This window comes from Tiliqua scincoides, chromosome 2, assembly GCF_035046505.1.
Source record: "Tiliqua scincoides isolate rTilSci1 chromosome 2, rTilSci1.hap2, whole genome shotgun sequence".
NCBI classification, from domain to species: domain Eukaryota; kingdom Metazoa; phylum Chordata; class Lepidosauria; order Squamata; family Scincidae; genus Tiliqua; species Tiliqua scincoides.
In genome coordinates this window covers 119,777,587-119,787,911 of record NC_089822.1, presented here as the reverse complement: position 1 = coordinate 119,787,911, position 10,325 = coordinate 119,777,587, and positions in this window count along the sequence as shown.

The following is a 10,325-nucleotide window of genomic DNA, read 5'->3' as shown; positions in this document are numbered from 1 at the left end:
AAAGAAAGAGAACATCTCTAAACTAGCTGCTGCTTGTGTCAGTTTGTGGTTTCTCCAGATCAAACCACAGGGGAGCAAATGGTTCCGCAACAGTATCTTCATTCCTTCCTCTTAAGCTAAAGGAACACTACAACACCATCTGCAAATGCACCAAGAAAGGGAAAGGCAAAAAGAGGGGCTTATGCTTTTCCCAAATTGGGTCTTACTACTATTCTATTTTTTGCTGGTTTGTTTTTAAACATCTAAAAGTGTGATACTCGTATATCTGCATGGAAGTCAGTAGAGCACAAGGTTCTGAATGCAACAATACAAAATTTGGCCTGGGAAGGCCACTTTTAAAAGAACAAGGCTACAAAATTTAAAACTATGATTTTAACCAATTGACTAAAATCCACACACACATGCTTAGACCATTAAACCTCTGCTTGAGAACTTTGATCTTGGCCTTCCCTGTGATGCCCAACATTAACCCCATGAGGCCAGAAATGCCATGCTAGTACCTGGCTGCAAGTACTACACCAGGCTGAGGCACCACCAGGACACATCCCTCAAATCCTCCTCGGTTTCAGCTGCTGTGCTGGCACTTGAGACAGGCTGGTCAACGAACCTGGTCACTGAGGGCCCAAAGGATGGGGCTGTGAGCTTCTCCCACTGTCCTCTCAGGTCTCTTATGTCCTCCCATTTCTGCAGTACAAAAGCCTGACCAGAAGTGCTGTGTGGGAGAGACGTCAGGTCTGGAACAAAAAGATGCTGAAAGTGCACTTTTGGGTCCAGCTGTGTTGGGCCACTCTGCTGCCAGAACGCGCATTCCAATGGCACAGCATGCTTTCTGGCTGTGACATGCTGTTCAGTGTGGCTGCGGCATGGCTCCAAGTGGTGAGTGGCCTCAGCGATGTGTCAGTGGCCCACCAAAGAGCTCTTGAGTCACCCTGGTGGGGGGGGGGCAAAATAGGGCAGAGACTGGTGAGGGGATAGATCAAGGCTGAGTAGGGGGCGGTATTGGTGGCAGATGTGCTGCCGAAATCCGATCCTTCTCCCTGACCTGAATCCACCTTCCTCGATCTGCCAATTTCGCGGGTACACATCTGAGTAGACCCAATCAGGTAGTGAAGGCTTACCCCCAGGCAAGCCACTCCCAAAGTGTGGCTGCTTTGACCAGCAAAGGAGGGGGGAGTTAGGTAGGATTCTGCTGTTAGAAAAATAAACATTGAAGGTTCTTCCTCATCAGTTACGGGCAAAACAAATCATGTTCCCTTTCTCCATGCTTCCAGAAAATGGCTTGGAACTGCAAAGTGTTTGCAGTGTTGACATGCAGAAAGTTCCACCTTTGGTATCCAGGCACTGGAATCAATTCATTGTTGACAAAGTGGTAAATCAAACAAGTGTTAAGTTGGGCGTGTATTATTTAATTTTGTTCTTTAAATTCCACCTTCCATGTTGGGCCCATGCATCCATTCATTGCAAACATACAAAACAATAAATTAAACAATTTGTGGGGATGGGTGTGTATATTTAAGATTTTGGTGTACTTACCGATAAGTGCCCTTACCTGCTGCACCAGCATTTCTCAAAGTGTTGCTACACCAGCACTTCTAGGAGCCCTGGGGCTCCCTGAGATCTCTTCAGAGGCTCCATAAGCAGCTGCCATTAGCTCAGCTCTGCACCATTCCGCACATGTGCTGGAACTCAGGATCTCCAAGACTTCATGCATGTGCTGTTAGGGCTCCCCACGACGCCATTTAGGAGAGTAATGGGCTCCAGAGAACAAAATGCTTGAGAATCACAGTGCTGCACTTCCATGTTTTAAGTTTCAGTGTATTTGCCCTCAGGTGGTTGTGTTCTTTAAGTTCTCTGATCCTTGGATGTTTACTTTTCACTTGCTGGGCGGATAAGGAGAGAGTGGCAAGATGAGGTGGAATGCAGCATGGCACAGTGGTCCAGACACTCCCTTACCTTCAGTATTGTCACTGCTGCCACTGATGCAGGCTAAAGAAAGCCATAAGCCAAACACAAACAAATGTTTACTTATGTTAATGAACCAAATGTTATGCTATGTTATGAGTGAATTAGTTTAAAACAAATTATTGGTTTATATGTTTGAAAATGAATGCTAAGATCAGATCAAATGTTCAGAAGCCTATGTGCTTGGCATATTTCACCAACCAATTTGGAAAAAAATCCCTTTTGTTCTGAGGCCCTTCTGGAACTGCTAGACTAGCAGCCTTTGCTAGTCAGTCTCATATACAAAATATACAAAAATGTATATTTTTGTCCAGGGAAGGAACTTGGGTTCATCTAACTCTGGCCTATACCACTCAGCTCACTATTTGGAATGAACCAGAATCTTGAGACCTGAGTCCCTGGAGTTTGAGGAAATTCAGAGCTTGCAGGAGCTTGGGAGTTAGCCCAACGTTAGAAACGTTTGTTCCCTTACCTTGTAGTTGCATTGCCCTTTACCTCAGTGCTGGAAAGTTGGTTAGGATTGCGGCCTTAGGAGCTAAAGTGTCCGAGAAGGTCTTATACCATTCCACATGGAATCCATCTGGGCCTGCTGACTTACCATCCCTAAGCATAGAAATAGCAACCTTGATTTCCAAAGAAATTGATTCCACCAAAAGATGTTTATCAGAGCTCAACATGGTAACATCCAGGTTTGAAAAAAAAAGAAGTATATTTTTGTCCAGGGAAGGAACCTGGATTCATCTAACTCTGGCCTAAACCACTCAGCTCACTATTTGGAATGAACCAGAATCTTGAGACCTGAGTCCCTGGAGTTTGAGGAAGTTCAGAGCTTGCAGGAGCTTGGGAGTTAGCCCACGGGATTTCAACGTCCCCTTGGCTGAAGGACTGGCTGTTTAGAAGAGGGGGGGCATACAAGAGGGCACTTGCCCTAAAGATTCACACACATATCTCCTAGTGCGTTTTGGCTTATCAGGTGGATATGTGCAAGCACTGGTACTCAACGTTTGGCTTTTGATTTTGAACTGTGTCGTATTGGGTGTATTGAAATCCTTGAGATTGTGGGATACACAAGAACAAATTAACAATAGTAACCTTCTCTCTCTTGAAGTGATAAGGCTCTTGAGAGGGGAGGGTACTTGAGAACTGAATTGGAAGCATGTGTTTCCGACTTATTGGAATGCTAAGGCAGTAGGAGTGTGTAAGAGTGTGTAAAATCAGCCAGAGAGTGCCAGGACCATGACAAGTAGGTTTAAGGATGTCATTTTGCGGAAATAATAGGATTTGGGGAAAATAGGAAGCTAAAACATGCTTTATGAGCATGTCAAAGTTTTGGGGAAAACCTGTACACTACACACGCTTAACTTTATGTAATAGGTATGCTCCAAGTAAGGTAGTGGGATGATCTCTGTAACTATGGAAATAAATAAAGATTTTTAAAACAAACAAAAAAATCTATGTGCATCTTTGTAATGGTGTGCTACCCAAAACAGCCTGCTTGTGTCAGATGTGTTGGCCTATGCACCAGGCAGCTGCTCTTAATATAAAAGAAAGAGAACATCTCTAAACTAGCTGCTGCTTGTGTCAGTTTGTGGTTTCTCCAGATCAAACCACAGGGGAGCAAATGGTTCCGCAACAGTATCTTCATTCCTTCCTCTTAAGCTAAAGGAACACTACAACACCATCTGCAAATGCACCAAGAAAGGGAAAGGCAAAAAGAGGGGCTTATGCTTTTCCCAAATTGGGTCTTACTACTATTCTATTTTTTGCTGGTTTGTTTTTAAACATCTAAAAGTGTGATACTCGTATATCTGCATGGAAGTCAGTAGAGCACAAGGTTCTGAATGCAACAATACAAAATTTGACCTGGGAAGGCCACTTTTAAAAGAACAAGGCTACAAAATTTAAAACTATGATTTTAACCAATTGACTAAAATCCACACACACATGCTTAGACCATTAAACCTCTGCTTGAGAACTTTGATCTTGGCCTTCCCTGTGATGCCCAACATTAACCCCATGAGGCCAGAAATGCCATGCTAGTACCTGGCTGCAAGTACTACACCAGGCTGAGGCACCACCAGGACACATCCCTCAAATCCTCCTCGGTTTCAGCTGCTGTGCTGGCACTTGAGACAGGCTGGTCAACGAACCTGGTCACTGAGGGCCCAAAGGATGGGGCTGTGAGCTTCTCCCACTGTCCTCTCAGGTCTCTTATGTCCTCCCATTTCTGCAGTACAAAAGCCTGACCAGAAGTGCTGTGTGGGAGAGACGTCAGGTCTGGAACAAAAAGATGCTGAAAGTGCACTTTTGGGTCCAGCTGTGTTGGGCCACTCTGCTGCCAGAACGCGCATTCCAATGGCACAGCATGCTTTCTGGCTGTGACATGCTGTTCAGTGTGGCTGCGGCATGGCTCCAAGTGGTGAGTGGCCTCAGCGATGTGTCAGTGGCCCACCAAAGAGCTCTTGAGTCACCCTGGTGGGGGGGGGCAAAATAGGGCAGAGACTGGTGAGGGGATAGATCAAGGCTGAGTAGGGGGCGGTATTGGTGGCAGATGTGCTGCCGAAATCCAATCCTTCTCCCTGACCTGAATCCACCTTCCTCGATCTGCCAATTTCGCGGGTACACATCTGAGTAGACCCAATCAGGTAGTGAAGGCTTACCCCCAGGCAAGCCACTCCCAAAGTGTGGCTGCTTTGACCAGCAAAGGAGGGGGGAGTTAGGTAGGATTCTGCTGTTAGAAAAATAAACATTGAAGGTTCTTCCTCATCAGTTACGGGCAAAACAAATCATGTTCCCTTTCTCCATGCTTCCAGAAAATGGCTTGGAACTGCAAAGTGTTTGCAGTGTTGACATGCAGAAAGTTCCACCTTTGGTATCCAGGCACTGGAATCAATTCATTGTTGACAAAGTGGTAAATCAAACAAGTGTTAAGTTGGGCGTGTATTATTTAATTTTGTTCTTTAAATTCCACCTTCCATGTTGGGCCCATGCATCCATTCATTGCAAACATACAAAACAATAAATTAAACAATTTGTGGGGATGGGTGTGTATATTTAAGATTTTGGTGTACTTACCGATAAGTGCCCTTACCTGCTGCACCAGCATTTCTCAAAGTGTTGCTACACCAGCACTTCTAGGAGCCCTGGGGCTCCCTGAGATCTCTTCAGAGGCTCCATAAGCAGCTGCCATTAGCTCAGCTCTGCACCATTCCGCACATGTGCTGGAACTCAGGATCTCCAAGACTTCATGCATGTGCTGTTAGGGCTCCCCACGACGCCATTTAGGAGAGTAATGGGCTCCAGAGAACAAAATGCTTGAGAATCACAGTGCTGCACTTCCATGTTTTAAGTTTCAGTGTATTTGCCCTCAGGTGGTTGTGTTCTTTAAGTTCTCTGATCCTTGGATGTTTACTTTTCACTTGCTGGGCGGATAAGGAGAGAGTGGCAAGATGAGGTGGAATGCAGCATGGCACAGTGGTCCAGACACTCCCTTACCTTCAGTATTGTCACTGCTGCCACTGATGCAGGCTAAAGAAAGCCATAAGCCAAACACAAACAAATGTTTACTTATGTTAATGAACCAAATGTTATGCTATGTTATGAGTGAATTAGTTTAAAACAAATTATTGGTTTATATGTTTGAAAATGAATGCTAAGATCAGATCAAATGTTCAGAAGCCTATGTGCTTGGCATATTTCACCAACCAATTTGGAAAAAAATCCCTTTTGTTCTGAGGCCCTTCTGGAACTGCTAGACTAGCAGCCTTTGCTAGTCAGTCTCATATACAAAATATACAAAAATGTATATTTTTGTCCAGGGAAGGAACTTGGGTTCATCTAACTCTGGCCTATACCACTCAGCTCACTATTTGGAATGAACCAGAATCTTGAGACCTGAGTCCCTGGAGTTTGAGGAAATTCAGAGCTTGCAGGAGCTTGGGAGTTAGCCCAACGTTAGAAACGTTTGTTCCCTTACCTTGTAGTTGCATTGCCCTTTACCTCAGTGCTGGAAAGTTGGTTAGGATTGCGGCCTTAGGAGCTAAAGTGTCCGAGAAGGTCTTATACCATTCCACATGGAATCCATCTGGGCCTGCTGACTTACCATCCCTAAGCATAGAAATAGCAACCTTGATTTCCAAAGAAATTGATTCCACCAAAAGATGTTTATCAGAGCTCAACATGGTAACATCCAGGTTTGAAAAAAAAAGAAGTATATTTTTGTCCAGGGAAGGAACCTGGATTCATCTAACTCTGGCCTAATCCACTCAGCTCACTATTTGGAATGAACCAGAATCTTGAGACCTGAGTCCCTGGAGTTTGAGGAAGTTCAGAGCTTGCAGGAGCTTGGGAGTTAGCCCACGGGATTTCAACGTCCCCTTGGCTGAAGGACTGGCTGTTTAGAAGAGGGGGGGCATACAAGAGGGCACTTGCCCTAAAGATTCACACACATATCTCCTAGTGCGTTTTGGCTTATCAGGTGGATATGTGCAAGCACTGGTACTCAACGTTTGGCTTTTGATTTTGAACTGTGTCGTATTGGGTGTATTGAAATCCTTGAGATTGTGGGATACACAAGAACAAATTAACAATAGTAACCTTCTCTCTCTTGAAGTGATAAGGCTCTTGAGAGGGGAGGGTACTTGAGAACTGAATTGGAAGCATGTGTTTCCGACTTATTGGAATGCTAAGGCAGTAGGAGTGTGTAAGAGTGTGTAAAATCAGCCAGAGAGTGCCAGGACCATGACAAGTAGGTTTAAGGATGTCATTTTGCGGAAATAATAGGATTTGGGGAAAATAGGAAGCTAAAACATGCTTTATGAGCATGTCAAAGTTTTGGGGAAAACCTGTACACTACACACGCTTAACTTTATGTAATAGGTATGCTCCAAGTAAGGTAGTGGGATGATCTCTGTAACTATGGAAATAAATAAAGATTTTTAAAACAAACAAAAAAATCTATGTGCATCTTTGTAATGGTGTGCTACCCAAAACAGCCTGCTTGTGTCAGATGTGTTGGCCTATGCACCAGGCAGCTGCTCTTAATATAAAAGAAAGAGAACATCTCTAAACTAGCTGCTGCTTGTGTCAGTTTGTGGTTTCTCCAGATCAAACCACAGGGGAGCAAATGGTTCCGCAACAGTATCTTCATTCCTTCCTCTTAAGCTAAAGGAACACTACAACACCATCTGCAAATGCACCAAGAAAGGGAAAGGCAAAAAGAGGGGCTTATGCTTTTCCCAAATTGGGTCTTACTACTATTCTATTTTTTGCTGGTTTGTTTTTAAACATCTAAAAGTGTGATACTCGTATATCTGCATGGAAGTCAGTAGAGCACAAGGTTCTGAATGCAACAATACAAAATTTGGCCTGGGAAGGCCACTTTTAAAAGAACAAGGCTACAAAATTTAAAACTATGATTTTAACCAATTGACTAAAATCCACACACACATGCTTAGACCATTAAACCTCTGCTTGAGAACTTTGATCTTGGCCTTCCCTGTGATGCCCAACATTAACCCCATGAGGCCAGAAATGCCATGCTAGTACCTGGCTGCAAGTACTACACCAGGCTGAGGCACCACCAGGACACATCCCTCAAATCCTCCTCGGTTTCAGCTGCTGTGCTGGCACTTGAGACAGGCTGGTCAACGAACCTGGTCACTGAGGGCCCAAAGGATGGGGCTGTGAGCTTCTCCCACTGTCCTCTCAGGTCTCTTATGTCCTCCCATTTCTGCAGTACAAAAGCCTGACCAGAAGTGCTGTGTGGGAGAGACGTCAGGTCTGGAACAAAAAGATGCTGAAAGTGCACTTTTGGGTCCAGCTGTGTTGGGCCACTCTGCTGCCAGAACGCGCATTCCAATGGCACAGCATGCTTTCTGGCTGTGACATGCTGTTCAGTGTGGCTGCGGCATGGCTCCAAGTGGTGAGTGGCCTCAGCGATGTGTCAGTGGCCCACCAAAGAGCTCTTGAGTCACCCTGGTGGGGGGGGGGGCAAAATAGGGCAGAGACTGGTGAGGGGATAGATCAAGGCTGAGTAGGGGGCGGTATTGGTGGCAGATGTGCTGCCGAAATCCAATCCTTCTCCCTGACCTGAATCCACCTTCCTCGATCTGCCAATTTCGCGGGTACACATCTGAGTAGACCCAATCAGGTAGTGAAGGCTTACCCCCAGGCAAGCCACTCCCAAAGTGTGGCTGCTTTGACCAGCAAAGGAGGGGGGAGTTAGGTAGGATTCTGCTGTTAGAAAAATAAACATTGAAGGTTCTTCCTCATCAGTTACGGGCAAAACAAATCATGTTCCCTTTCTCCATGCTTCCAGAAAATGGCTTGGAACTGCAAAGTGTTTGCAGTGTTGACATGCAGAAAGTTCCACCTTTGGTATCCAGGCACTGGAATCAATTCATTGTTGACAAAGTGGTAAATCAAACAAGTGTTAAGTTGGGCGTGTATTATTTAATTTTGTTCTTTAAATTCCACCTTCCATGTTGGGCCCATGCATCCATTCATTGCAAACATACAAAACAATAAATTAAACAATTTGTGGGGATGGGTGTGTATATTTAAGATTTTGGTGTACTTACCGATAAGTGCCCTTACCTGCTGCACCAGCATTTCTCAAAGTGTTGCTACACCAGCACTTCTAGGAGCCCTGGGGCTCCCTGAGATCTCTTCAGAGGCTCCATAAGCAGCTGCCATTAGCTCAGCTCTGCACCATTCCGCACATGTGCTGGAACTCAGGATCTCCAAGACTTCATGCATGTGCTGTTAGGGCTCCCCACGACGCCATTTAGGAGAGTAATGGGCTCCAGAGAACAAAATGCTTGAGAATCACAGTGCTGCACTTCCATGTTTTAAGTTTCAGTGTATTTGCCCTCAGGTGGTTGTGTTCTTTAAGTTCTCTGATCCTTGGATGTTTACTTTTCACTTGCTGGGCGGATAAGGAGAGAGTGGCAAGATGAGGTGGAATGCAGCATGGCACAGTGGTCCAGACACTCCCTTACCTTCAGTATTGTCACTGCTGCCACTGATGCAGGCTAAAGAAAGCCATAAGCCAAACACAAACAAATGTTTACTTATGTTAATGAACCAAATGTTATGCTATGTTATGAGTGAATTAGTTTAAAACAAATTATTGGTTTATATGTTTGAAAATGAATGCTAAGATCAGATCAAATGTTCAGAAGCCTATGTGCTTGGCATATTTCACCAACCAATTTGGAAAAAAATCCCTTTTGTTCTGAGGCCCTTCTGGAACTGCTAGACTAGCAGCCTTTGCTAGTCAGTCTCATATACAAAATATACAAAAATGTATATTTTTGTCCAGGGAAGGAACTTGGGTTCATCTAACTCTGGCCTATACCACTCAGCTCACTATTTGGAATGAACCAGAATCTTGAGACCTGAGTCCCTGGAGTTTGAGGAAATTCAGAGCTTGCAGGAGCTTGGGAGTTAGCCCAACGTTAGAAACGTTTGTTCCCTTACCTTGTAGTTGCATTGCCCTTTACCTCAGTGCTGGAAAGTTGGTTAGGATTGCGGCCTTAGGAGCTAAAGTGTCCGAGAAGGTCTTATACCATTCCACATGGAATCCATCTGGGCCTGCTGACTTACCATCCCTAAGCATAGAAATAGCAACCTTGATTTCCAAAGAAATTGATTCCACCAAAAGATGTTTATCAGAGCTCAACATGGTAACATCCAGGTTTGAAAAAAAAAGAAGTATATTTTTGTCCAGGGAAGGAACCTGGATTCATCTAACTCTGGCCTAAACCACTCAGCTCACTATTTGGAATGAACCAGAATCTTGAGACCTGAGTCCCTGGAGTTTGAGGAAGTTCAGAGCTTGCAGGAGCTTGGGAGTTAGCCCACGGGATTTCAACGTCCCCTTGGCTGAAGGACTGGCTGTTTAGAAGAGGGGGGGCATACAAGAGGGCACTTGCCCTAAAGATTCACACACATATCTCCTAGTGCGTTTTGGCTTATCAGGTGGATATGTGCAAGCACTGGTACTCAACGTTTGGCTTTTGATTTTGAACTGTGTCGTATTGGGTGTATTGAAATCCTTGAGATTGTGGGATACACAAGAACAAATTAACAATAGTAACCTTCTCTCTCTTGAAGTGATAAGGCTCTTGAGAGGGGAGGGTACTTGAGAACTGAATTGGAAGCATGTGTTTCCTACTTACTGGAATGCTAAGGCAGTAGGAGTGTGTAAGAGTGTGTAAGATCAGCCAGAGAGTGCCAGGACCATGACAAGTAGGTTTAAGGATGTCATTTTGCGGAAATAATAGGATTTGGGGAAAATAGGAAGCTAAAACATGCTTTATGAGCATGTCAAAGTTTTGGGGAAAACCTGTACACTACAC